General features: G+C 43.6%; 1 protein-coding gene across 1 annotated transcript in view; it reads left to right on the forward strand.

Annotated features, from left to right (window-relative positions):
• Nucleotides 1–230: 230 nt before the first annotated feature.
• Nucleotides 231–27,726, forward strand: part of SRGAP3 (SLIT-ROBO Rho GTPase activating protein 3) — a 263,835-nt gene continuing 236,339 nt past the window's right edge. The window contains exon 1 of the mRNA XM_030569715.1: nt 231–250. The gene's annotated coding sequence lies outside the window, so the exon portion shown is untranslated. The remainder of the gene's footprint in view (nt 251–27,726) is intronic.

The raw sequence follows: 27,726 nt of genomic DNA on the forward strand, positions 1-27,726 counted from the left end.
AGCAGCTCTTTTCCAGCTGTTCTGAAGGGCGGGCTGTATATCTGATTCAGATATCCCACCATGCTCCACTTGCTTAAAAGCATAGTAATAAGTTCTCACTTTGAGCACTTGGAAGAAGTGTTCAAGTAATCATGTCACTCTTTGATGATAACAGAAGGTTTTCTTTATCCATTTTTTAGGAAAGAAAATAGGGGGGAAGATGACAAACAAGTAGTGATAGAAATCTGGAGAAAGTTTTTACTCATACAAGGTAAGTGGTTTGATATTAAATGTTACCAAACAGAATTAAAACAAGTATGTCCCATGGTTGTTTTGTGTCATGGTCTATACTATTATGTTAACCACTTTTCCAAGACTATGATAAATTTTGTACATAGTATGCCTTGTGAGATATCATTTGAAAACTTATAATCTGCCGAACATTATTGTCCTTGTAAAGTCAAGTGTGCTATCTCTTACTTAAGCAGCTATTCTCCAGCAAAGGGAAGGCGTGAATGAGAAATTTACATTTCATCACAGGTCTGGTACAACTCTCATGTCCACAAGAGACTACTTGTTGCATATACCCCAGCTAAGGTAATCCTCAAAGAGAGGAGAGTGATATAAGAATGAGACTGTGGCCTCCAACTGGCCTCTCTCCTCCTCCCATCTCTCTGCTCATGACATCAATGAATACCTGAAGGACACTGAACAAAGCAGGGAAGGGTCACAGGCTGAAAGGAGACCCAGCCTGTGAAATTTACTGCACGGCGCTAAGCCAAAACTTTTTGCTTTTAAGTTCATTTAGCTTGTTAAATTGGTATTAACTTGTGTTTTACCCTTTTATTTTCTTTTGTAACCAATCCTAACTTTTATGCATCTGTCATAACTCTAGTCCCAGATTTGGACCTTAGCGTCCAAAATATGGGGGTTAGCATGAAAACCTCCAAGCTTAGTTACCAGCTTGGAGCTGGTACTTGCTGCCACCACCCAAAAAATTAGAGTGTTTTGGGGCACTCTGGTCCCCCGAACAACCTTCCCTGGGGACCCCAAGACCCAAATCCCTTGAGTCTCACAACAAAGGGAAATAATCCTTTTTCCCTTCCCCCCTCCAGGTGCTCCTGGAGAGATACACAGACACAAGCTCTGTGAATCCAAACAGAGTGACTCCCCCTCTCCGTTCCCAGTCCTGGAAACAAAAGCACTTTCCTCTTCACCCAGAGGGAATGCAAAATCAGGCTAGCAAATCCAACACACACAGATCTCCCTCTGACTCCTTCCTCCCACCAATTCCCTGGTGAGTACAGACTCAACTTCCCTGAAGTTTCCCAGTAAAGAAAACTCCAACAGGTCTCAAAAAGAAAGCTTTATATAAAAAAGAAAGACAAAATACATACAAATGGTCTCTCTGTATTAAGGTGACACATACAGGGTCAATTGCTTAAAAGAATATTGAATAAACAGCCTTATTCAAAAAGAATACAAATCAAAGCACTCCAGCACTTATATTCATGCAAATACCAAAGAAAAGAAACCATATAACTTACTATCTGATCTCTTTGTCCTTACACTTAGAAACAAAAGATTAGAAAGCAGAAACTACTTCTCCAAAGCTCAGAGAAAGCAGGCAGACAGACAAAAGACCTCAGACACAAAATTCCCTCCACCCAAAGTTGAAAAAATCCGGTTTCCTGATTGGTCCTCTGGTCAGGTGCTTCAGGTGAAAGAGACATTAACCCTTAGCTATCTGTTTATGACAGCATCATCACTTGTAATCACTTAAGTTTATTAACTATGGAAAGAGAGATGTTTATCTTATTATTTTATCTTAACCAGTGTGTTTGGATTGGAGGGCATGTGGATACTCCATTTGGGATAACAAAGGCTGGTCCATTATCATTTTCCTTTGATGAAATGATGGACTTTCTATGTGCTTGTACTGTTCAGAAGGGTACTGAGCAATACCAGACTGTGATGGCGCTCCTGCCCCACACTGGGCTCTAAGGGGTTAATAGACCCCTAGGGACGCTGTGCAGGAGGCAGCCAATTAGAGAAGGGCTGAAGGGAACAGCCAAGCAGGCCTATATATAAAAGGAGCTGCAGAGCAGAGGAGGGAAGTTCTCTGCTGGGATCCCAGGGAGGAAGGACTGTGTCTCTGGAGGGCTGAGAGAACTGCCAGCACCCTGGACAGAGCAGTGCTGCTATTAGGAACCGGGGGAGCAAGAGACAGCTCCTGGCTGGCTGCTGGGGTTTGCAAGCTGAGGCCCTGAGGCAAGGGCAAAGAGGATGCTGGGGCCACAAGGAAGTGGCCAGACAATTCGCTGCAGTTGCCACTAAGGAAAATGGCTGAAAACAGCGGACTGCAGGTCCCCTGGAAGGGAGGAGCACACTGTGTGGCACAGCTGGAGGGCTGTGTTGCTGAAGCGGACACTGTGGTCCTTGGAGAGATGTGGGTCCTAGAGAAGGAGTGATGGCAGTGAGACACCACCTGAAGAGGGCACTGAGCTAATTCCCAAGACAGTCGACAGGAGGCACCACAGTGGCCATTACACAGATGCACGTTGTTAGGGGAAGAAAGCTGAGACTAAGAATTTTCAGGTGTTGGTCTGTATGTAATTAATGAGTGAGTGGTCAGAGTGCTCATGTCTTTAGCTAGGAGTGAATTTGCATGCTGAAGGCTGTGTGAAGAGGAAAGAAGTTGATGATCTGACAACAAAGCAGTGCAAAAGCCACCCCAGTCTAGAAAATTAAGGGGACACAGCTGTTCAATGGTCCACCTTGTACCCTGGGTAATGTCACATACAGGTTCTCAGAGAACCCCTTCCCCAAGGAGGAAAAAGAGCTAGAGCCTATTTCAGGAACTTCACTTGTAGAGATTTAAAAAAACAACAAAAATAATGTCATAAGTTTATGAATGCTAGAGCCACAGCTTAATGGGCCCGTAAATTAGCTCTCACCAGATAGCTAAGGGTTAATGTTCTTTTACCTGTAAAGGGTTAACAAAGAGTGACCTGAAACACCTGACCAGAGGACCAATCAGGAAACAAGACTTTTTCAAATCTGGGTGGAGGGAAGTTTTGGGTGTGAGTTCTTTGTTCTTTGTCTTGGTTTGGTGACCCTCTTGGCTCTGAGAGTGATCTTTCTATCTCCAGGCTTTCTAATCTTCTGTTTCCAAGTTGTAAGTACACAGATAGTAAGACAATAGGTTTATATTGTTTTTTTGTATTTACATGTGTGTAGCTGCTGGAATGTGTTAAATTGTATTCTTTTTGGATAAGGCTGTTTATTCATTTTTTCTTTTAAGCAATTGACCCTGTAATTTGTCAATTTGATACAGAGCCTATTTTTAATGTCCTTTTTCTTTCTTTTTATATAAAGCTTTCTTTTTAAGACCTGTTGGATTTTTTTTTAGTGGGGGCTCAAGGGGATTGAGTCTGCAGCTCACCAGGGAATTGGTGGGAGGAAGAAGACAGGGGGAAAATCTCTTTGTGTTAGATTTACTAAGCCTGACTTTGCATACCCTCTGGGTGAGGGGAGAGAGAGATTTGATCTCTCGGTACTTGTGTTTCAAGGACTTGAAGCAGGGAATATCCTAGGGTCCCCAGAGCAGGGAAATCTGGGAGGAGGTAAAGAGGGGGAGGGAAGTGGGTTATTTCCCTTTGTGGTGAGACTCAGGGCATCTGAGTCTTGGGGTTCCCCAGGGAAGGTTTTGGGGAGACCAGAGTGAGCCAGACACTGGAATTTTTCTGGCTGGTGGCAGCGATATCAGATCCACGCTGGTAATTAAGTTTGGAGGTTTCATGCTAGCTTCTCATGTTCTGAACTCTAAGGTTCAGATCTGAGTAGGAGAGTTGTGACAGCCTGTAAATTAGCTCTCACCTTTATTTTCTCCCACAAAATTAAGGAAGGGGAGTGTACCTGGTTTCTCCAGCTTCAGTGTCCTATCTTCCTTCCTGGGCTCTGTGGCTTTCTTCCTGAAGATTTAACTGCAGTCACAAGCATCTCCCTCAACAATGTACCCACACAGCTTTGCTTTTTTCACTAGCTGCATTAAATATTAATATTGCATGACCTCTCAAGCTTTATACTGCATTCATTTAGCAATCGGAAGAGTCACTCTATTTGCTTTGTAGCTGGAGACTAGTTTTTCAGTGCTTGGGAAATATTCTTCCACTAATTCTTGGACCTCTTCTGTGATCAACTTGCCTTGGAACCTTCCCATTTGTCATATTCATCATACTTCTGTTTCTCTGCTGCTCTGTGAATTGCAACTGTCGTCGGTTTCGAATGGGGTGCTCTCCTGACTGTTTTGAGTGGAATTGTTGTACAACTAATGATCATGAACCAAAACAAGGTGGGGTTTTAGCCACCAAAAATCCAAAATATGAGATTTCATGCCTGACTACAGCACAAGCTCCAGCTGCATCCAACATGCCTAACTTGAGAAAGTAAAATTTGAGACAAATGCTAGAATGGAGCATAACTTTCCTCTGAACACTGAATCACCTTCCCTGACTTTCCAGCATTTGAATGACAGATGTGGGTGGAAAGCAGAAATGATTCAGTCTCAGTTCTAGCCTTTATCCCAGTGGCAGGAGATCTATTGCAGGGACTCTGCTTCCAGAAGCAGGGCTAAGAAGAGCAGAGAGAGCTCATCAGTTCTAGTACTGTTGTCACAGTAAAATGCACATAATCTGTCCTCCTAATATAGTTTGGAGCTGAAGGTTAACAAGGGGCAATATTGGAAATTAAAGGAACACATTCAACTTGAAATCTAGTTAGCTTTAGGCCTAGTCTACACTATGGGGTTAGGTCGAATTTAGCCGCGTTAGGTCGATTTAAAAATGACTGCATCCACGCCCCATTCCGTCAGCCTAAAGGGTTCTTAAAATTGACTTCTGTACTCCTCCCCAACAAGGGAAGTAGCACTAAAATTGACTTTTCTGGGTCGAATTTGGGGTAGTGCAGATGCAAATCGATGGTATTGGCCTCCGCGAGCTATTCCAGAGTGCTCCATTGTGACCACTCTGGATAGCACTTTGAATGTCAATGCATTAGCCAGGTACAGAGGAAAAGCCCCAGGAACTTTTGAATTTCATTTCCTGTTTGGTCGGTGTGGCGAACTCAGCAGCACTCAGCAGCACAGGTGACCATGCAGTCCCCCCAGAATCGTAGAGCGTAGAATGTTTCTACGCTCCCCCATAATCTCCATCCCTGAGGTTATTGCAGATTAGAAGGTGAAAAAAACACACTTGTGATGACATGTTTTCTGAGCTCATGCAGTCCACCCGCACTGATAGGGCACAGCTTAATGCATGGAGGCATTCAGTGGCACAGGCCACGAAAGAATTAAGTGAGCGTAAAGAGTGGAGGCAGGATGTGATGCTGAGGCTAATGGGGGAGCAAATGGACATGATGAAACATCTGTTGGGGGAGCAAAAAGACATGATGAAGTGTCTGTTGGAGCTGCAGGAAATACAAAAGCACAGAGCCCCACTGCATCCACTGTATAACCGCTTATCCTCCTCCCCATGTTCCATAGCCTCCTCACCCAGACGCCCAAGAATGCAGGGGGGGGAGGGGAAGGGGAAGGCGGAGGCTCTGGGCACCCAGCCACTCCACTCCAGAGGATGGCCCAAGCAACAGAAGGCTGTCATTCAAACGTATGGCTGCCTCATCCATTATCTCATTTTTTTAATTAATAAAGAAAGAATGCATGGTTTCAAAACAATAGTTTCTTTATTTCGAAGTGGGGAGAGTGATTGGCTTCCAGGGAATTAAAATCAATAAAAGGGGCAGGTTTGCATCAAGGAGAAACACACACAACTGTCACACCGACACCTGGCCAGTCATGAAACTGGTTTTCAAAGCCTGTCTGATGTGCAGCGCGGCAACCTGTGCTCTTCTAATCGCCCTGGTGTCTGGCTGTTCAAAATTGGCAGCCAAGCGATTTGCCTCAACCTCCCACCCCGCCATAAACATCTCCCCCTTACTCTCACAGATATTATGGAGCACACAGCAAGCAATAATAACAATGGGAATATTGGTTGCACTGAGGTCTAATCTAGTCAACAAACAGGCCAGTGAGCTTTTAAATGTCCAAAGGCACATTCTACCATCGTTCTGCACTTGCTCAGCCTATAGTTGAACTGCTCCTTACTACTGTCCAGGCTTCATGAACAGATCCTCCGAGCAGGAGAGCAGAGTTGCAGTGGAAGCGGTGAACAAGGACCATTAGCAGTCCTACTGCACCATCTGCTGCCATTAGCACCCAGGAGGACCAGAATGGATCCCCCAAGCTCATCGCTGGGGAACAGGAGAGTAGAGTTGCAGCAGAAGCAGTGGAGCTGTACACCATGCCCTGGAGGTTGCTAGGAGCTGGGCAGGGAAGATGTTCCCATAACCCCCGGCCAAGCTACATGTCTGACGAGGATGGTTAGCAGTCCTACTGCACCGTCTACTGCGAAGGCAAGGAGCTGCTGCTGTGTAGCAATGCCAGCTGCTGCATGTGCTTCTGTGTCGAATGCTTGGAGTTCCAGGTAGGGCAAGGTACCTCGGCCAAGGCAAAAGAGCAAGAGCCTTCGAGCTGTTACATGTGTCAACCACAGAAGTGCCTTGGGGTGTTACAGCGCCGACCGGACTGGAATGTATGGCTGCAAGACTTCTTCACCAGGGACAAAGGCAGGGGCGGCTCTAGGTATTTTGCTGCCCCAAGCATGGCAGGCAGGCTGCCTTTGGCAGCTTGCCTGCGGGAGGTCCCTGGTCCTGTGGATTTGACGGCATGCCTGCAGGAGGTCCACTGAAGCCGCGGGACCAGCGGACTCTCCGCAGGCATGCTGCCGAAGGCAACCTGCCTGCCTCCCTCACGGCGACTGGCAGAGCGCCCCCCATGGCTTGCCGCCCCAGGCACTCGCTTGGCATGCTGGTGCCTAGAGCCGCCGCTGGACAAAGGACAGGAATATGATGCATCTAGAATTTAAAAAGGCCAGCATATTTCCCAGAGTTACTACCCTTGATAACAGAACATCAATGATTGCATTGGCTACTTGGATCACAGCAGCCCCACAGTAGACTTGCCCACAACAGCAGCAGTGATGGTGAGCTAAGTGGACTCCATGATTGCTGTGATATGGCGCCTGCAAGGATAACCCAAGAAAAAAAGTGCAAAATGATTGTCTGCCATTGCTGTCACAGAGAGAGGGGCGACTGACAACATGTACCCAAAACCACCCCCGACAATGTTTTTGCCCCTTCAGGCATTGGGAGCTTAACCAAGAATTCCAATGGGCGGCGGAGACTGTGGGAACTGTGGGATAGCTACCCACAGTGCACCACTCTATAAATCGATGCTAGCCTCAGTAGTGAGGACGCACTCCGCCGATTTAATGCGCTTAGTGTGGACATATGCAAGTGACTGTAAAATCGATTTCTAAAAATCAACTTCTATAAAATTGACCTAATTTCATAGTGTAGACATACCCTTAGAAACCAAAAGTGGTTCCAGGTTCCCCATCTGCTCTTGAGCCTCCTTACCAAAGACATTTACAATCACATTTTTTTGTATCCCTTTTTTTAAATGCTTGTGCCTGTCTCCTTTTACTGTACAATAAATTCACAAAAGCAGGGGAAACTGACTTACAAGGAAAACAATGAAATTGACTATTGCAAAATGCTGTCAAATGCACAAGATAAACAAGCTGGAAGAAATATTTTTTTTTCCAATCTAATCAATCAAATGCTCTTCCAGCTTGACTGTGAACCACTGATAACTACTCTCTGGGAACGGTTTTCCAACCAGATATGCACCTACCGTATAGTAGCTCCATCTAGGTTGTATTTCCCTAGTTTGTTTATGAGAAGGTCATGCATGACAGTATCAAAAGTCTTACTAAAGTCAAGATACACCACATCTATAGCTTCCCCCTATCCCCAACCTTTGTCACCCTGTCAAAGAAAGCTATTAGCTTAGTATGACACTACTTTTTCTTGACAAATCCATGCTGACTGTTACTTATCACCTTATTGTCTTCTAAGTATCTGTCTGCAAACTGATTGCTTAATTATTTGCTCATTATCTTTTCAGATACTGAAGTTAAGCTGATGGGTCTGTAACTGTCTCCACCTCTCCCTCATCCCCCTTGTTCCAAGCTGTTTAGGGCTAGATAGCTAACCTCAGTTGCTGCAAATCCTACCAATACAGTAGCATGTATATTGAAAACCCCACCAATCCTACCAAAACACTGCACTATACACATGATCACTTTATACCTGTCATGATTCAAAATAAGAATGTGTAACAAATGCAGATGAGAGGAAACCAACCCCATGTGACAGATGTTAGTCATGTCACTTAATGCAGTACTGGGAGAGACTCATAGTACAGTAACAAGGTGGTGTCTTGTTTCGAACAGAACTGTACTGCTGGCCTTAATCAGGATACTGTCAAACTCAAAGCCCTAGAGAAGCCAGAAGTGACCAGATGTTTCCTGGTGCCGTGAAATGAAAGGTTTGACTTGCATCGCCTGTGTAGCTTCATGTGGCTGAGGTTTTTCGACACCAAGGCTGTGTTTGTTGAAATGCATAACATTCACCTGAGCAGGTGCCTCTTCCAGCCTGTTCCCAAACACTGTCCCACCCTGCAGTGCAGGGATCTCAAACTCAAATCACCACAAGGGCCACATGAGGACTCATACATTGGCCCGAGGGCCGCATCACTGAAACCTTTTCCTACAATGATACAAAAGTATAATCAAAAATGAAAAAAAGGAAGAGTAATAGAGTATGCTATTAAAAGTCAACGTATTAACTTTTTAAAAACTGTAATGCGAAGAGGGGTTTTTAATAAAATATAAACACCTGTAGCTATTCCTTATATGGTCAGTAACACGGATGATGATCTACACTAACAGTCTAGCAACATAACTGTAATGGCAGGAACTTTTTAAAGTAACTATTCATATAAAATATGTTACCACTTTTAACAAACGTTCTTCCCAACTACACTCAGCAAAGAATCATAAGGTGAGCGAGAAGTCATGGCTGCACAGCCCAAGAAACATGGGAAAAGCAGTAACAGAAGGCTCCTGAAAATGCTACCAACAATATTGAAAGCCTACATGGATGCCTTATGTACCAAAACAAAACCCCATATTCTGCAACATTTATTACCTTTTGGCTATATTAAAAAGCAAGCCTTGCCTTTAGTTCCAGCTGACCAGTTCCTGACTGGCAAGCTAATTGCAGCAACCAGTACATGCATAGCAATTTTTTTGGCGAAGTGAGCTGCTTTCTCTGTAGTGAGAGCAAAGCAGGACTTCCTAGAAGAACATGGAAGCCCGCGAAGAATATTGGGCCAGATGCTTGGCTGCTGTGAATGGGTGCATTGACTTCATCAGAGCTGCTCTGATTTATACTAGCTGAAGACCTGACCCATTGTGCTTAGTCCTGTGGCTTTCTTCCCTTTGCGGATTAAAATATGAAATTAAAAATCATCTTTGGAGGAAAGGCTGAGGACGGGTTTGAATTACAATAGATCACTTAGGGAAGTTTTCAGGGCCTCAGACTCTGCTGGGTTTAACTGTCCCTAGTGGGTGAAATGAATTTCACACATGGAACAGTCAGACTCAGTGCAGCTAATAGGTGTACCCACAGCCTAGACCCAGAACTGCATTTATCCCCTTTGTGACCCACTACATTAGCCTACAAGTATGGCCGCAGCCCTCTCCGCATCACTTGAGGATCCCATAGACCTTCCCTACATCACTTCCTAGTGTTGCCCTTCCCACCGAGCTTTGCAGGGCCAGTTCAGAGACTGCTGGTGGTACTCTGCATGGCAATTCTGTGGATTCCTCACACCACTCCAGCCTACAACACCAGGCTTATGTTATTTGGAGGGCCTTGCACCTCTGGGTGAATTCCACCTGTACAGAGCATGTAATGCTGTGGTATAAAGCTTTTAACAGTGTGAGGTTTGGGACGTTCACATTACATTCCAAAGGTGAAACCACAAGTGAGACATGCAAGCTGAGTGCCGCCAGTAAATCTTATGGAGCTCACCACACCATACCACCTGTTTCTGTTCAGTTTGATATGAAAATTATTTCAGAAAGGATGGAGGCTATTTTCACAAAGATTTCTTGGTACTATTTTTCATATCCCTCCCGCCACATAATGCCAAGTGTTTAACTATACAGACTTTGGCAAGAGAGGAAAATTATAATTAGGTCTGTGCTTGGGTGGCTAGCCGGTGCCACCGCAATGTCCACATTGCTATTTTTAGAGCTCTAGCTCCAGCAGAGCTAATGCACATCTGTTTACTGGCCTGCTCCCAGCTGCAGTGGAGACATATCGGGAGAGTGTTCCCGTGTGCTTAGGGGGAGAGGAGCCACTGTCCTTTCTCTTCAACAGCTGCAGCATGTACTGTCCTTTGCAAGTGACTAGTCACCCTGCTCAGTTAGATGGCTGTGGTGGGCAACCACTCACCCAAAGCCCAATATTTCTGTGGTCTGCAAACACTTTGGGATGAAAGACAATCAAGCATGAGTTATTTTACTATTGTAGACCTGTCTCTGGCAGGCCGGTCAGGGAACACATTCTTTGCTCTGGGTGCCAAACTAAATACAGAATTTAAATGGCCAGTTTTTCCTAGCAGCCGTGGTGTCACAACCATTTCCTCTTCATTTTAAGTTGTAAAACCTTGTGGTTTTAAAATAAAAACAAAAAGAAGTTGCTGGCTGTTGCTTGGATACCTTGTCAACCCCCAGCTATTTATCTCACATCTCTGCAGTATTTGCAAAGGTGGGATATAAATTGTCACATACCATATGATATTGTGAGCAAATGGTCATGTAATGTAACAATTTCAGCTTTTTTAACCTCCTTGGTAGTTCAGTGTGTAATGTGTAAAAGGTGTTTATATTATTGGAGGTTTTGCCTTAGCACACACTACAGAGGGCCCTACTATTTGGGGCACAGTTCAGTAGAATCTCTCTTGGGGTTTTCTGAAGAGACTAAGCAAATGTCTATGCTACAGTGACACAGCTCTGGCACTGCAGCTGTTCAGCTGTAGTGCCATAGTAGAGACGCTTCCACCTCTCTGAGAGGAGCTAGCTAGGTCAATGGCAGAATTCTTCCATCAGCCTTGCTGCGTTTACAGTGGGGGTTAGATCAACCTAAGTGTGGCACTCGGGGCACAACATTTTTCACAGCGCTGAGCAAGTAGCTAGGTTGATCTAATTTTTAAGTATAGACCAGGCCTGAAGCCTGAATCATCTCTCACTAATAATGATTTCACATTGCTGTAACTTGCATGACTTCAGTGGAGCTATATCTAAATAGAGAGAGAGGAATTTTTTCAGCTGAAACTCTGTTTTTGATGCAGAGTGCAGATTCAGCAGCACCAAAATGGTTCACAAATTTGTTTAACTGTTCATGTAGGGATCCCCCTTCCCTCAGTAAAAAAAATTAAAGTGTTTTGGTTTGGAAGAATTTTTTGTTTCAAAATTATGTTTAATTTAATTTTTAAAAAATCCAAAAACATTGGTCAAAATAAAAATATTTCATTCGATCTGAACTGAAATCTTTTTCAAATCACCAACAATTTTTGTTTTCAGTTCAATCCAAAACTTTTTTTTTTACTTTTTAAAATTGTCAGTGAATCACATGGTCTGTTATCTACACAGCTCTACTCTCAGTCTGTATACAGAAAATGCATTGGTTTTACTAAATGAGTTTCTACATTGAGCTAGTTAAATCTGTGCAACCCTTTTTTATATTTATTTAGCTTAATTCTGTAACAAAGTGATATTCCTCTCCAAGCCAATTTAAGCACCTCAGTGTGGTATGTGACACTGGATTGTGAATCTGAAGTTCTGGGTTCTATTCCTGACTCTGCCACTGATCTGCTGTGTGACCTCAAGCAAGTCACTTTGCCTCCTTAGGCTGCTATATCCACTTCCACTTTTTGTCTGTCTGGTCTGCTTTGTTTGTGATTTCTTCCTGACAGGGACTGTCTCTCAGTGTGTGTTGGTAGAATGTGTATCAGAAGGGGGCCCTGATCTTAGTTGGTGCTGCTAGGAGCTATCATAATAATAAGGCACATCAGGAAAGCAGCATGTGGAAGTTTGCATTGCTGCCACCTGTGCTGTTCTTGCTCAGTAGACCAAGGACATCAACCTCCAAGTTTGTCAGTTCACCATTTTCACAAGAATTGTCATGCAACCCTCACAAAATGTCACCTTCTCAACCCAATGGCATTGGACCTGATTCCTTATTGCACTACAACTTGTGTTGCCATTTACATTAGTGCAAAGTGGGTGTAGAAACACTGCCATTATCACTGCATAGCACTTTACAACCTCTTTATCCTATTGTGAGCAACTACACAAGTGACAGGGCAACAGAGAATTGGGCACTGTTTTCAGGCACATCTTGGGTCAGGTCCTCAGCTGGCGTCAATTAGCATAGCTATAGTCAAACGAGCTAATTGAACCAGTTGAGGATCTGGCCCTTTGTCTTAAAAGCCAATGTTCTGTGATGACTTCCCGATGTAATGAATGCTAGTCGCTTGGGCTATATTTCACTGATATAAAGGTGTGGGTTTTATACGGTGATAGCTAATTTGAGTTAGCGATATTGCTGTGAAATCCTAATGAAGACAAGGCACAGGTGTTTTTTTATTTTGATGTAGTCAAAGGTCAAGGTCAACACTCCCCCGTCCACCTGGGGTTTATTGTTATGAGCTATGTTGAGGTTAAATAACACTCGTTTCCACTAGGATTTCACAGCAAGAACTCCAGTTAACTATCCATCTCAATGTAAAAACACTTCTGATTTTTTTGCAGTGAAGATGTAACCTTGATTTCAAATAGAGAAGGCTACATTTTGGAAACTCTACATCAGGGATAGGCAACCTATGGCGTGCATGCCAAAGGCGGCACGTGAGCTGATTTTCAATGGCACTCACATTGCCCGGGTCCTGGCCACGGTCCGGGGGCTCTGCATTTTAATTTAATTTTAAAAGAAGCTTCTTAAACATTTAAAAAACCTTATTTACTTTATGTACAACAATAGTTTAGTTATATATTATAGACTTCTAGAAAGAGACCTTCTAAAAACGTTAAAATGTATTACTGGCACGCGAAACCTTAAATTAGAGTGAATAAATGAAGACTTGGTACACCACTTCTGAAAGGTTACCAACCCCTGCTCTACGTAAATGGAGACTTTTTTCCCTGTTAGAAACATTGGGAGCCCTTCTGTGCCTTGGGAACACATCATCTGTTGTTGTTTTTATATAGTGAGCTATTTTTAAATTCCAGGGATTTTTATACTTTTTTTTTTTGGGGGGGAGGATCTAGGGGAAAAAGTAGTATCACTTTTATGAAGGCATTTTCAGAATTGCTTGTTTCCTTTCTAACTGCTCCTGCTAGAGTCACAGATTCAATGGGAGCAGACTTAGTCTAACACTGAGCACTTTTGAAAATATAATTTGGTATGGGAGGTGATGATGACTCTTTAACAGTGAGTCAGTGGCAAAGCTGGGATGAGAGTTGCAGAATTTCTGATCCCAGTCCCATGCTCCGATCATGGGGGTATTAGTCAGCTGACTGTGATGTCTCATTTGTCTATATAGCAGCTTTATGTAGATTGTAAACTCCTTAGAGATCAGGGATCTGGCTGGTGTACATTTGTTAAGCACCCATTTGGTGCTACAGAAATAATCAATAATCAAGTTTGAAATCCCCATGCTCCTGGACCCAGATGTTTGAATCCCAGCAGGGATGACTTGGCCTTTCATTCTTTCAAGGTGGATAAACTGAGTACCGTGCAGTTTACTTTGTGAGCTTGACCTTTCATCTTAGGCCTTCAAAACCAGGATCCTGTCTCTCTCTTCCATGGACACTAAAGGTGCATGGCCCTTTTTGTAGGAGCAGGATTTTGGCCTAATGTTGTTTGCCCAAACATGCCTTCCCCACACTGTGTGCTGTGAAACATCTTCTGTCCTCCTCCCCATTGCTAATTGTATCTATAAAAATGTAAGTGATTTCAGAGGAGAGGCCCTAAATAAGTGTGAAATTATTAAAGCATGTACTGCTATCAACATGGAAGGATTTTATTTTCTGTACCAAGCCCAAGTGAGAAAAGGTTACTTGATCCTGAACGCCGCAATGCTGGCATGCTAGAAATGCACAGGCAGATTCCAGTGCCAACCAGAACTAGAGCAGTTCTTTAAAAAAAAAAAAATCTTCTTAGCTAGATAGTTACCAAGCAGTTACATGACACCTTCAATACACTAGAGCATATCCTTAGCTGGTGTAAGTCAATGTAGCTCTACTGAAAATGTTGATTGAGCTATGTTAATTGACATCACCTAAGGATCTGGCATCCTCTATGTAAATGAGGTGCGAGTACATTTCTATCTGTTTAGAAAAAATATATAATGCATTTCAGATGACTGTTGGAAAAGATCTTCAGGGACATAAATAATAGCGTTGATTCTCAGCCTCACTTCACATTTGACTGAGTTGCAAAAGCAGCTCAGTCAGTTGACACATGGCAAATATTATAAAAAAAAGAGAGAGAAAAAGAAAAGATGCCATGGGTCTAGGGTGTAACTGAACAACAGCAGTGCTGCTATTTTTGATGGAAATCATTGAGTCTTTCTGATATGAATCCCACGCAGTTGCACATCTTGAGCAAACACAATGTTCCGTCTTTGCACAATTCAGATCTGCAACTAAAAGGACTCGACTGAAATAATATCGTTAGCAGTGCTACCGGTAAAAGGCCCTAGCTCTCTGTGAGTCTCAATGTTGTGAAAAGCATCCTTAGTTTATAGATAAAATACCTTGTACACGACACTGTGTCTTTAATCTGGGGTTTTGCCAGCCGCTGGTAAGCATGTCACTCACATTGCAGCAAAAATCTTCCTTTAGCTGGGTTGGAACAAAAGCCTAACATAGTGTTCCAAAAAAGTGTGTGTGGGGGGAAGACAGTGATAACAATTAAACGGGATTCACAGTGTGTACAAATTCTCAAACCAGAAGTGGGCTGTTGCAGGGAATAATGGCAGCAAAAGAGAGCACAACTTTCCTTTTTCATTTCTTCTGGACTACCTCCAAGTAATCTCTATGTCACTGGTGTTCACAGCCATATCACCACTGTCTTATGTCTCAACACTGCTGCTGTATAGCAGAGTTTGACTTACATGCTCCATTTGAAGGGGGAAATTAGCTTTCTTAGAGCAACAACTGAAAACCTCTGCTTGATTTTTGTATAATAGATCAGTCCACAGCATTTGTCATGTGCTAATACAACAGAGCCACAGCAGTGGTGTTTTGTAGGATATATTGCAACCTATCACTAGAGAGGGATGCCGAATGTGTACCTGCCATAGTTTAATTTTGGAGTTGGGTGGGGGCTTGCTTTTTCCAGCCATGTCCAACACTTGTGGGTTTTAGGGAGCATGTTAGGCCTTGATGAAAATTTTCCCAGTGCATGCTGGGGCTGGTTCAGAGCTGACTGAAATCTGCAAGAAGATCCAAAGAATTCATTGGGCTCTCCATCCAACCCCTAAAGCTAGCCTAAAAAAGAGACTGAACTTGTCATTGTAAGACTCCACTTCTACTATCTCTGAAAGAACATTATGCTACATGGTTTGGTGTTGCCTGGTAGTTGTGATTCTGGATTCTCCTTGGCCTTTTACTCTCTTCCCTCCCAAGATTGCCCTTATATATTTTTTCCAATCCACTTTTGCAGATGCTGACCCAGAATGATGAAGGGTGTGGATAGGGAACAGGCTTTCCCAAAGATGACACAGATTCTGCTTCATAGATCAGTTCTTCATCAACCAGTGTCATTGCTCAAATGATGCACTTAATAATAAACAGTCCTGGGGTGTGCCCACGTTTCCTTCATGCTTTTCCACTGGCTCTGGGTGCCAATTTCTGTCTATAATCTGCCTGCATTTTGTTTTTGGAAGCAGCTGCCTTATTTAGTCAAAAGAAAACTTTAATTCTATGTAGTTATAAAGAAAACCTGTGGATAGACAATATTGAGGGTCTAGGTCTGTTAAGGGTCTCTCTCTTTCCTATACTTGCCATGTTGTGCCAGAGTAGGTGTAATACTTCAGTGGTAGCTGGATTTGCTTGTTTGGATGAATATATAAATGTAAAAGTAATACTATTATTTATTATTATGGACTAAGGGTGTAGCTAGTGAATTTGAAGCTTTGCATTAAAATCTTTGCCATTACACTTAGAAAAATTTCCCACCTCCTCTAAATTCTGCACAATTTGACAGACTACGTATTTTTACCTTGAAAACATTTGAAACTCCATATTTTTGGATGCCTTTTCCTCAAAATGGGTTTGGCTTTCTCCAAAAAGGGGCCCATTTCCAAGTAGAAAAATTTGCAAAATATGGTACATTGGGCTCATATGAGAATTTATAGTGAAATGCAAAATCAATGGCCTGGTATACACGTATGTTACTCCAGTTTCATACTGGTGTAACTCCACTGAGTCACTCCAGTTGTACACTGATGTAACACAGGTGTGTACCAGGCCCTGTATTAGTTTAGTTTTGCATTTCACTACAAACTCCCATATGAGTGGTCATTCAGACCTGTGCTGGTTGGCTGTTTGCTCCAGCCTCTTCCTCCCTTTACCTCACATCTCTTAATCTCGACCTCACTCCACACCTGTCCCCCATCCTCTTCTCCCAGCCCTGTTCCCCTCCCCACTCTTCCCTTCAATATTCCCTTTCACTTCACTTTTCTTTCCATTTAGCTGACCCCCCCGCCCCCTGACTAATTCCATCTCTATAATCATGGAACTAACATGACATTTTTTGCTGCCATCACATTCTTCACTTCACTTGGGTGTTCTACCTGTTCCCCTACCTTGTGTCTGTCTTGTCTATTTACATGTAAGTTCTCTGGGGCAGGGACTGCCTGCTACTCTGTGTCTGTACTGTTCCTAGCAGAGTGGGACCTCAGTCTTGGTTGGCCCTTAGGCACTGCCATAATAAACACGATTAACAAGAATTTAAAGTGTTTTCATCTTTCACTGCCATTTTTTTGCCCTCCTTTATTTGTAAAAATATATATGACACCGTCTGGTTTGTCCAGAGGGCCAGCTTTGCTATACATGCCAATCAGGCAATCGTCTCAGCCCTTGTGGTAGAGAATATTTTGGATAACGAAACATTTAGCAATTTTTTTTTGTTTTTTTTTTGCAACAGAGGGCCTTTGGGATCAAGACATTTCCTAGTTTGCCTATGTAACAAACCTTTTCTGTGAGCCCTGAATGGACAGTATATTCTCTGGTTTAGATTGGACCTGCAGTAACACAAGTTGGAGTTGTGTGGGATAATCACTACTTCACATTTAGCTGAGCTAGTGAAGAAACTGATGCCTGGAAAATTAAACAGTGAGGCAATAATGCTGGGGTGCAGCTTAAAAGTGTTGCAATTTTATTATTATGGCAATCTAATCACATGGAATCCACAGTATGAAACATTAATGAATAACTCAGCAATTTCAAGCCTTTCCTTTCTCAGTCCTCAAAAGCTTATTCCTCCAGGTAAGCTACTCATAGACTCATAGACTTTAGGGTCAGAAGGGACCAATATGATCATCTAGTCTGACCTGCTGCACAAAGCAGGCCACAGAACCTTACCCATCCACTTCTATAACAAACTCCTAACCTATGTCCGAGTTATTGAAGTCTTCAAATTGTGGTTTGAAGACCTCAAGCTGCAGAGAATCCACCAGCAAGTGACCCATGCCCCACGCTGCAGAGGAAGGTGAAAAAGCTCCAGGGCTTCTGCCAATCTGCCCCGGAGGAAAATGCCTTCCCGACCCCAAATATGGCGATCAGGTACCTACTGTGCTGGTCAAATTTCATGTTGTATAATCAACCGCAGCACTTAGATCTGTAGCAGCAGAAGCATGGTGATCAGATTCTCTGTTTCCCTGTACCTTGTTTAATAATTTCCGTCAGTGCAAAGGGGGTGTCCTACTCTCCTTATCTGGTAGTGTTTTACATGAACATTGCACACTGATGTCAATGAGGATGTAAAATGCAGAGCAATGGATAATCAGCCCCTTTGTGTGCAAAACACTCATGCAGTTGTTGATCTGATATGAAACCAGTTTTGATTATTTAGCTTGAGCTATTTTATAAGCTAAACTTGTGTGTGCAACAATTTCCTGCTATGCGCATGCCCAGTACCCCTCTATCTACCCCTTCCAGTTTGCCAAATGCTTTTGGATACTCCTAGCCTCCATCTGTGCAGATTTCTAACAACAAGTGTGTTTATGAAAGAACCCCACTTGTACATATGTCTTGTCACCTTCAAACCTAGCCGTGTTTGCCATGATCAAATGCAGTGTGCAACAGTTGGCTGAAATGTGGAACATCTTTGTTCAGTTGTGTCCCATTCTGCAATTGACAGATTATAATGGTTAGTAATGATAAAACCTTTTGTTAAGGATGGTTCTTCTCACTGTTTGAATTAAAGATACTATTTAAACCCCTCCCCACTCTCCCAGAAAAACAAATTTGATCGTGGCCATCAAAAAGAACCCTCAAATGGAGCATCAGGACGGTTTAAACCGGGGTAGACAACCTATGGCACGCATGCTGAAGGTGGCACGTGAGCTGATTTTCAGTGGCACTCACACTACCCGGGTCCTGGCCACCAGTCTGGTGGGCTCTGCATTTTAATTTAATTTTAAATGAAGCTTCTTAAACATTTAAAAGAACTTTTTTACTTTACATACAACAAGAGTTTAGTTATTTATTATAGACTTATAGAAAGAGACCTTCTAAAAATGTTAAAATGTATTACTGGCACGCAAAAGCTTAAATTAGAGTGAATAAATGAAGACTCGGCACAGCACGTCTGAAAGATTGCCGACCCCTGGTTTAAACTCTGAGCCTTCATATCAACAAAAGAAACCTGTAGAGTTAAAAGGAGTAACTATTATAATCTATGTGGACCAGCCACTAGGGGGGGATGGGGCACACGCTTTGCCAGTGGACTTCTCAACTGGTAGGCAGCAGCAAAATGGTGGGGATTGGGAATCCAATCTGGGTTCTGTTTCTGGCTCTGGGGAACAGACAGAATAGCCCTTTACCTAGATCTGGCATCTTTGTTCTGAAGGGGAGCGTGGCTGGGTCTTGAATCTTACCTGCCAGAAGTCACCTTGTGCTGCCTCTCAGGGATCTTATTTGTAATGGGAGGGCTATGATGGTTGCCTGCCTCTGGATAATTAACGTTAATGGATTTAAGCACACAGCCTCCATGCTGCTGTGAAAATCTCCATCCTACTTTCCAAGAGAGATTTGAGAGTGGTGAAGGAAAGTGCTTGGTCATTGCTGACTGGGAGACTGTTCAGGTGCAGAAACAACATGGAAGAAAGTGCAGAGACAAAGTAGCAGTCCGGAATGAAGCTTGGGTGGAGCCCAGAGAAAGGGAGGGGGCGTAGGAAGAAGTAAGGCTGCAGGTGTTATTTATACAGTATGTACCTGTCTAATTTTAGTGGTGTGAGTAAAAATGTGCTTATCCCACTTCCTCAACTGGCTGCGGGGCAGAGGTGTATGACACTGAAATGTCTGTCAGACTCCTTTGATCCCATTTTTCCCCTTCACTAGATCCTAGTTTAACCTAGTCACTCTGTCCCACTGCCCTCCACCCCCAGTGTCACAAATTTGCTGCCATGAGCAGTGCACAGAACTGTGAGAAAAACAGAATCTCTTTTACTTTAGCAGAGGCAAAGAACAAAGAAGGGGGAAAAATCCTAAGTGACTAGCCACTCCAAAAAGCAGTGAACATCTGCCCCTGCCTGTTGTAGGGACTCTGAAGGGTAAGGAGAGGGGTGTGTGTGAAAGGGAGGGGTGGCTTCCAAGACAGACCTATTTCATAGGGGTGGGGAGAGAAAAGTTTCCACTTTGTGTTTCAGGAAATGACATTGTCGTGCTGGAATTTACAATTAAGTTGTGAATGTGGCTGAAGCCTCTGGATTTTGCCATGAGAAGGCCCCTTTCACTGGCTTCATTTGGCTCTAATGAGCGAACTAAATTCTCATTGAAAAGCATGTCTTCCATTCAGCCCCCTTTTCTTCTTCAGCTGCTGTCACTCCAAAGAAGACCCGCGCATGTAGCTTCCCTTCAGTTTGTGTGAATCTCTTTGGCAGAACCGACCAAAGGGTACACGGTGGCCTACTAAAACGAATCGCTGAGCCCCTGGAACAATAGAGCTTTGTGCGATTAAAAACACTGAAGTCACAGTTTCCCAGGCTTGCTTTTTGTACTTTCCTCTGGAGATGCCTAGCAATGAGGGGAACAGGGGGGTGGATTGCAAGGACTTACTGGTAGACAAAAGGGACTGAGGCCTTCCAAGGGATTCAGAGGCCATCCTGAGGTCTCCAACCAGATTGCATTACGTTCCCCGCCCCCAACAGCTGCGTTTGGTTGCAGGTGCTTGAAAGTTATCAGGCTGAAATGTACTAGAAAGGGTAATGGCATCAAAAGATGAAAACCAGGACGAGAGCAGGTTTCATTTGACAACTTGGAAAGCTTTCTAGGAACATGTGGCTTTTATAAAAGCAGGAAAGATTACTAGAATGCACACAGTTGATTCTGGGCCATTGCAAGGACTATTGATGCAGTGCATTTTGGGTCTCTTGTGTTGAGATGTTCAATGCTTCCCGCAGCATGAGGTGCACTCCCTAATTCCCACAGGAGTCAATGGGGTCCGAGGACCCTTGGCACCTTGCCAGAATCAGACCCAGTTTCTAAGTCTCCTCAATGCTTTTTCTATAGATATTATTTGTCATTAAATGTTTAGGGTGGTTCAGGGGGATTAGAACTAGGAGTACTGGGCCAAAATGAAGGGAAGGAAAATATAAACTGGATCCAAGGAAACTTCCTACTGGAGATCTGTTCAATTGTGAAATAGTCTCACAAGTAAAGGAGTGGAAGCCCCATCACTTGAGACATTTAGAAGAGAGGAGAGACAGAACTGGAGAACAGACTGTTGGAAAGAGCCCTGCACTAGCCAAGAATGGACAAGATGTAGCAGGTCTTTATCATTGCTAATTTCTATACAATGTAGGTAAAGGAGAACAAGCTCAGTTGTGAAAAAGTGTGAATAGGGTAACAAATCTGTGGCTACTGAGTAGCTCATTATTGTCTCTTTGCTGCAAGCCACAGGAGTTTGGAGCTTCGCGGTGGCAACAGGCCTGCTTCCAAAGCCCTGACCCCTGTCCCTTGAGTGTAAGGAGGATTGCAACAGTGTAATGTTGGAGAAGCATTTGAGTAGTTTTGAGTCTCTCCTGTAGAAGAGGCCAGTAGTACACATGACATACTTGCCAGCTCACTACAGTAATAATAATAGGATACATCCTTAAGTTCTTACCTTGTGCTTATGCAGACCAAGCTCCCATTGAAATTGATGGGAATTGAGCCTGAGTAAAGACCAGAATATGGCAGAGTCATAGTTGCCGCTTGTAGATCTTAAAGCACTTAAATATGATTAGTACCATTATCCCCATTTTCCAGTCAGGGAAAGTGAGACAGGACGGTTAAGTGACTTGCCCACACTTGGGCTGCAAAGCACTGGTTTTGGACCCGAGTCAGGAAAGCACTGTAAGTCCCACTGACATTTTAAAGATTTTCTCTGACTTCAGTAGGACTTAAGCACATGCTTCAAAGTTAAGCACACGCTGTCCTGAATAGGGATGCTTTCCTGAATTAGGTCCTGAATCCTCTGGCTCCTACTCCCATGCTATCGCCCCTGGCCCATCCTGCTGCATCTTCCTTGCATGTAAAGAAAGCTGGAGGAGAATGTGCCTTTGTTTATAGGCTGTCCAGTGCAAAACAATCCTCATTTGCATATGCAGATATGTCCCTGACTCTGCAAGGTGGAGAATGCCTGGGGATGTAAACTGGAATCAAGGGACAGGAGCACCTTTCTGGATCAGGCTCACTATCTACATATGCAAAACAGAATTGCTTATCAATTTCTGATAGATAATGGAACATCCTCCTACACACAGTGGGAGTTGAGGGTGCTTAGCAGCTTGCCGGAATAGGCCACCTCTTACATCAGATTATTTAGTTCTGTAATATGTATTCCACAGAGAATAGAATTTTCTCCTATACAAAGTGGGAATTAAGAGTATTCAGTTCTTTTCGTGATTCACTTCATACTTTGCAGGATTGGGATCAACATCTGCAGGCAATGATATTGCCACATCTGATAAATAGCCCATAAATAGTCATTCAGAAACGATTAAAATGACCTGGTTAAAAGAACAGTGAGCTCCTCCTATTCTAGTGCAAGTTTTTTTTTTGTCTGTTGCTACAGCAACTATGTACTAAGAACAAAGATGACAGCAAGATATTAAATTTTGCAGCAATTCAATTTTCTACTGATTTCTTTGTCTTCAGTAACTGAATTCTACTCCACTAATTGTGTTAGATTTCAGACAGAAATATGTGGCATGAGTTCTGTGTTGCTTTCTCCTCCTCCCTTTAGAAACCAGTTACATGAAATTGCCTTCTTAAATGTCTATAATTGCCCATTGGATCTAAGTAACTTGGATGGCTTCTATCAGGATATCACATATTTTTAACCCAAACTGATTATTATGTGCTAGAAACCAATTTCCTTTAGTATTCTTTAAATAGAAACAAACACTTTCTGCACATTTCAGTTTGTGGCAATAGTACAAAAGCAAAATCATTGTAATGGAAGAGATCCTGTTAGATTATGAACCAGCAAACATATTTTATAAATGAATACTGGCTTGGGGTGCCAGTTTGATCTTTCTGCTCTGTTGGATTTTACAGATCATGTCATCAGAGGGCTATCATAACTCATGTCTGCCAGACTTGCAGGTTCATCTGTTTTGCACATGCCAATGTAACAAACTGTGGCTGCATACAGCATGTCAATGCAGTACTTAATAGGGACTCACCAAACCTGGAAGGTTCACAATGAATGCCACAGGTCTCTACTACTTGAGCTAAAGGAGAACTCCTATGTGTAGGAGACTATTAAAGTTCAGGCACTAGAGGGAGACATGTTTGTACCTTAACAACGAGTATTGCATGAACACCATATATCTGTATGCCTCTATGGTTATTGCACATTCAGCGGCTGAGCTGTATGTACCATTGCACTCATTATGGACCATGTTCTACTGACTTTGATAGGAGCAGGATTAGCTGCTTTGCCACTCCTGCACGTGCAAAATGGATGGGCCCATACATTTTGGACTGGCAGAGGCCCATTGAGAAAATGTCCTCTGAGTGATGAGGGGAAGCTACCTTGGCAGAATGAGGCATACAGTACTTACATTTCTGGGGCTCCGCTTCTCAGCGTATGCTTACAATCTTCTCCACTTGCTGGTCTGATATGAATTCCCCCTCATACACACCCATGTCTTGGAAGATGAAGCCTGCTCGCTTGGTGACAAATACCATGATCTAAGTCCTTACTCCCCCTAGCTGATAAAATCCTCTCTGCTCTTCCACCCACCAGTGACCAAGCATCTCACTTCATCCTTCCCATTGGGTGAGCAGCTCTCCCCAACTCCGCTATGCAGGTCTAAGGAGTCCAGGGGAAGCCATCGCACATCATACCGAGTGCATGGCTGTGCATGTCCTAGAGGCAGGCTGGCGCCTCAGAATTTTTCTGGGTTGAAGAAGGATTTTCAGCACTGGAAAAACAATGCAGTAACTTGATATGTTTCTCCTAGACCTGAGGCCCAGCAGGATTATTATATATCATGCTGCAATAGGGGCATCCACCAATGCAAATAGCAGTGGTATTTCTCATAAAGCTTAGGGCACAACCACCTTTGCTTTTCTGTTTCCTGTGTTTAAGTCTCTCAAGGTGTTTGGAGTGTGCAGGAAATCTGACCAGGTGGCATGGTTCTGCCACAAGACAGCCTTTTCAGGTCAAATTTACAATGGCTCCTGACAGCAAAAGGCATGCCAACTGCTCTCAAATTATAAAGCCCTCACAGAACTGTCACAGCAGCTACTGAAAAGGAGGCGATGTCAACAGGAAAACAAGAGCAGATGAGAAATAAATACCCAACCTTTAAGCTTTCAGATGGGTTGAAATTAAGGTAAATAATACCAGAAGAGTCACTATAACTTTCTCCAACTCCAAGGTTGGATAAAGCAAGCCAAACAAATGCATGCCTAGACCCCAAAGGAAGCACTTGGTTGGGGCACTGTTTGAACAGATCGTCTTTTCTGGTGAGATTTTCCCTACAATAAAGCCACAAGAAAAATCAGTGAAGAAACATGATTCAGTGGGTTCAGAGGCAAGTTATAGAGATATTGGATGGTAGACTGTAAGAGCTGGATGGGACTAAATAATGAATTTATGTATTTAATGTATAAATGTCATCTTTGTGCCTTGTGGGTGTACGGAATATAAAAAAAGGCCTTGATGTGTAAAACATAGAAGGGAAGAAGAGAGCACATTTGCCTTAGATGCACCCTTCTTGGGAAGGTACAAACTTGTGTTTTAATGGATGCCCTGGAGTGGGTCCCATTGCTGGGGACCTTCCACTAAGACACCCTTCCACGAGTCCTCCAGAGCAAACAGCTAGGGGCCACCGGTAAAACCATCTATACCATTTTAAAGATGAAAAGAGGAGAGAGGCAGGCTTCTGAGGTAGCCAGGACTAAACCACGTATGTCTTTATAGGTGCAAACCCACACCTTGAATCGAATGGGAAGGCAGAACAGTATGTGGAGCACAGGCATCATACTCATGCTAGACCTCTCTGCTAAGCAGGTGGACCACTGCATTCTGGATTAGCAGCATCTTCAGAGAGTCCTTCCTCAGACAGAACTCATTGCTAAAGTCCATCTATGTGGTGACAAAGGAATGGATGGCTGAAGACATCCATAGATCAGCCAGGACAGGCTACCTCCTCCTAGCTGACAGGAGATACCACTGAAGTCTGGAGATAAAGACACTGCAAGAATCCAAAAGGATTCTCAGACTGCTCACCTCTTTCGTGACAGCTGCACACTCTTCAGTGGCTGGTGAGTCAGATTCATAATGTCAACCTAACAGGAATTAAGACACATTGTTGGAGTGTTTATTTATGTACTTAAAGTTACCTGACAGGATTATAAAGGCAATACATGGGCTCTCAGGAGCTATTGTTTCTAAATACAGTTCAGATTAAGGCTATCAATTTGGACTGGTCAAAATCCTTATAATCTGCAAATAGTCCATCCACGATTTACAATTGTAATGATAAAGAGTATGTGAAATTGATGAAAGTAAAGGATTGACTGCATGGCCAGAAACAAGAGACAGGGCTGGCAGGTGTTGGATAGTCTTCCCCAATACTGCTAACATGCCCCTCACTGCCCTGATTTTAGATGATAAGTAATAAATCTATGGTGACATGCCTGGGGATAGTAGTTATCAGCTAAACCACAAACATACAGCATAGAGAAAACAACTTGAGGCATTTGTGTTGAAAACATGGATTTTTAATCAGCTGAGCTGAAAGACTATCTGCATTTTCTAGGTTCCACTGGTGCCTAGATACCATAATAATTGGTGCATTATAAAGTCCTAAAATAGATTAGCTGTCACTAGTAGTGGGCTTGTAGCCTTTTTATAGGCTGTTAGCTGCTAGAGAGAGACTTGAGCAGATCTGATGTGCTACCGAAGAGTGCAGTGGTATATACACATGTGTAAGCCAGTATATCATCCTTTTCTCATTAATTCAGTGCTGGCCTCCTTAGAACAGAGGCTGCCAATTGTGCTAGTAAACCACATGGTGGTTTTGTCTGGAATCCTGCCCACTTGGATCAAACTTACCAAAGTATTTTAACTTGTGACCTAAGCAAGCTTTGAACTTTGTTGTGCAGCAAACCTAATGCACGACCACTGCCTCCTGGCCTTGAGTTTAACCATCTTGAAGAAAAGAGTGTCATTGTAAACATTCCTGCTCCTAAGGCAAAATGCAGTGTTTTCAAGGTAGATAGAGAAGTAAGTTTTTCCTGTGGGGATGTTATAAGGCCATGGAGATAAGCTTGGGGCAGACAGTAAACTCATCTCCTGGCAGAGAAAACAGCCAAAGCTAACTGAAATCTCCTTGCCAAAGCAAGGCAAAATACTAAGGAGCAGACCTTAGATGCTGATGGCCTGTGTTCTACCCAGGATCTGATAGCCGGGAAATGAACAGATATAACATGCCTGCAAACCTAATAAACAGCACCTTTGCAACCTCACTGCAAGGCAAGCAGCAGCTTGTTTTGCTTTGTGATGCTCCCTCTGGCCCATGTCAGAGTGAGGTTCGGGGCCTCCTAAGTTAATTCTAACCAGTCTCAGACGGGAGCTAAATTCACCATTATGGGAAGAATAGAGGATAAGGATGAAGAAGTATGCCAACTTTGAGGCCCCAGAGGTCTTTCTCAACCGACTTCATAGAAAAGGGTTGGGCAAACTCTTTGCCCTGAGGGTCACATTTGGGAATAGAAATTGTATGGCAGGCCATGAATGCTCACAAAATTGGGGTTGAGGTGCAGAAGGGGGTGAGGGCTCTGGTTGGGGGTATGGGCTCTGGGGTGGGGTCAGAAATGAGGAGTTCAGGGTGTAGAAGCGGGCTCCGGGCTGGGGCAGGGGGTTGGTGTGCGGGAAGGGGTGCAGGCTCCAGCTGGGGGTGCAGGCTCTAGGGTGGGGCTGGAGATGAGGAGTTTGGGGTGCAGGAGGGTGCTCTGAGCTGGGATTGAGGAGTTTGGAGAGCAGGAGGACGATCAGGGCTGGGGCAGGGTGTTGGGGCATGGGGAGAGGCTCAGGGGATTCAGGCTCCGAGTAGTGCTTACCTCAAAGCGGCTCCTGGAAGCAGCGGCATGTCCCTTCTCTGGCTCCTACACAGAGGCATGGCCAAGTGGCTCTGCACGCTGCCCTGTCCACAGGCACCGCCCCTGCAGCTCCCATTGGAGTGCATAGGAGCCATAGCGGGACCATGCCATTGCTTCTGGGCCGTAGTTTGTCCACCTCATCATAGAATAGTAGAGTTTTTTGCCTTCTATCTGGGAAGTGGAAAAGTAGATACCTCCAACCAGTGCACTTCCAAATGGCTGAGTTTGAGAGTTGGAAATATTTTAAAATCTGTATTTGTATCTTCACTGGAAATATGAGCTGTGGCTCCCCACCCTGTCTGGAATTTTTAGACACATTGAAGTACTCCAGGTGAGATCCTAGTTTGGAATGTAAAAAAGAGGCCTTGCTGTTTGGATCAAGATGGGTCACTGCATGATAGGAGCTGTAGTCTCCACAAGCTGCACATCTCTTAAAGATGAGCCTTGAAATTTGCTCCATTGAATTATGTGTATCCCTTGGGCTCCTCTCAAACTGCAAATCCAGCCCATGAATGGGCAAAGTTTGAGTGTTCGGAAATCAGCCTAGAAATGAGTAAAACTGAAGGGGACTGAAGGCCTGAATGGATCTGCTGGGAAAGGGTAAAGGTCCCTTGTCAAGACATAAACTGTATAACACATTGGGCTGAATTCTGCCCTCACCTCTGTGTGACTCTACGGAAATCAGTGAAGTTGCACTAGTATAAGTTGCTAGTCCTGGTGACACTGAGTTAAGGTTCTCCAAGGTAGGAGTATTTTGAAAAGCTCTTTAATGTAGAGAAGGCTTTAGAGTGAAATGGAATCAATATCCCAGATTGTTTCGGGTGAG

Source organism: Gopherus evgoodei, chromosome 7 (genome assembly GCF_007399415.2).
Source record: "Gopherus evgoodei ecotype Sinaloan lineage chromosome 7, rGopEvg1_v1.p, whole genome shotgun sequence".
NCBI classification, from domain to species: domain Eukaryota; kingdom Metazoa; phylum Chordata; order Testudines; family Testudinidae; genus Gopherus; species Gopherus evgoodei.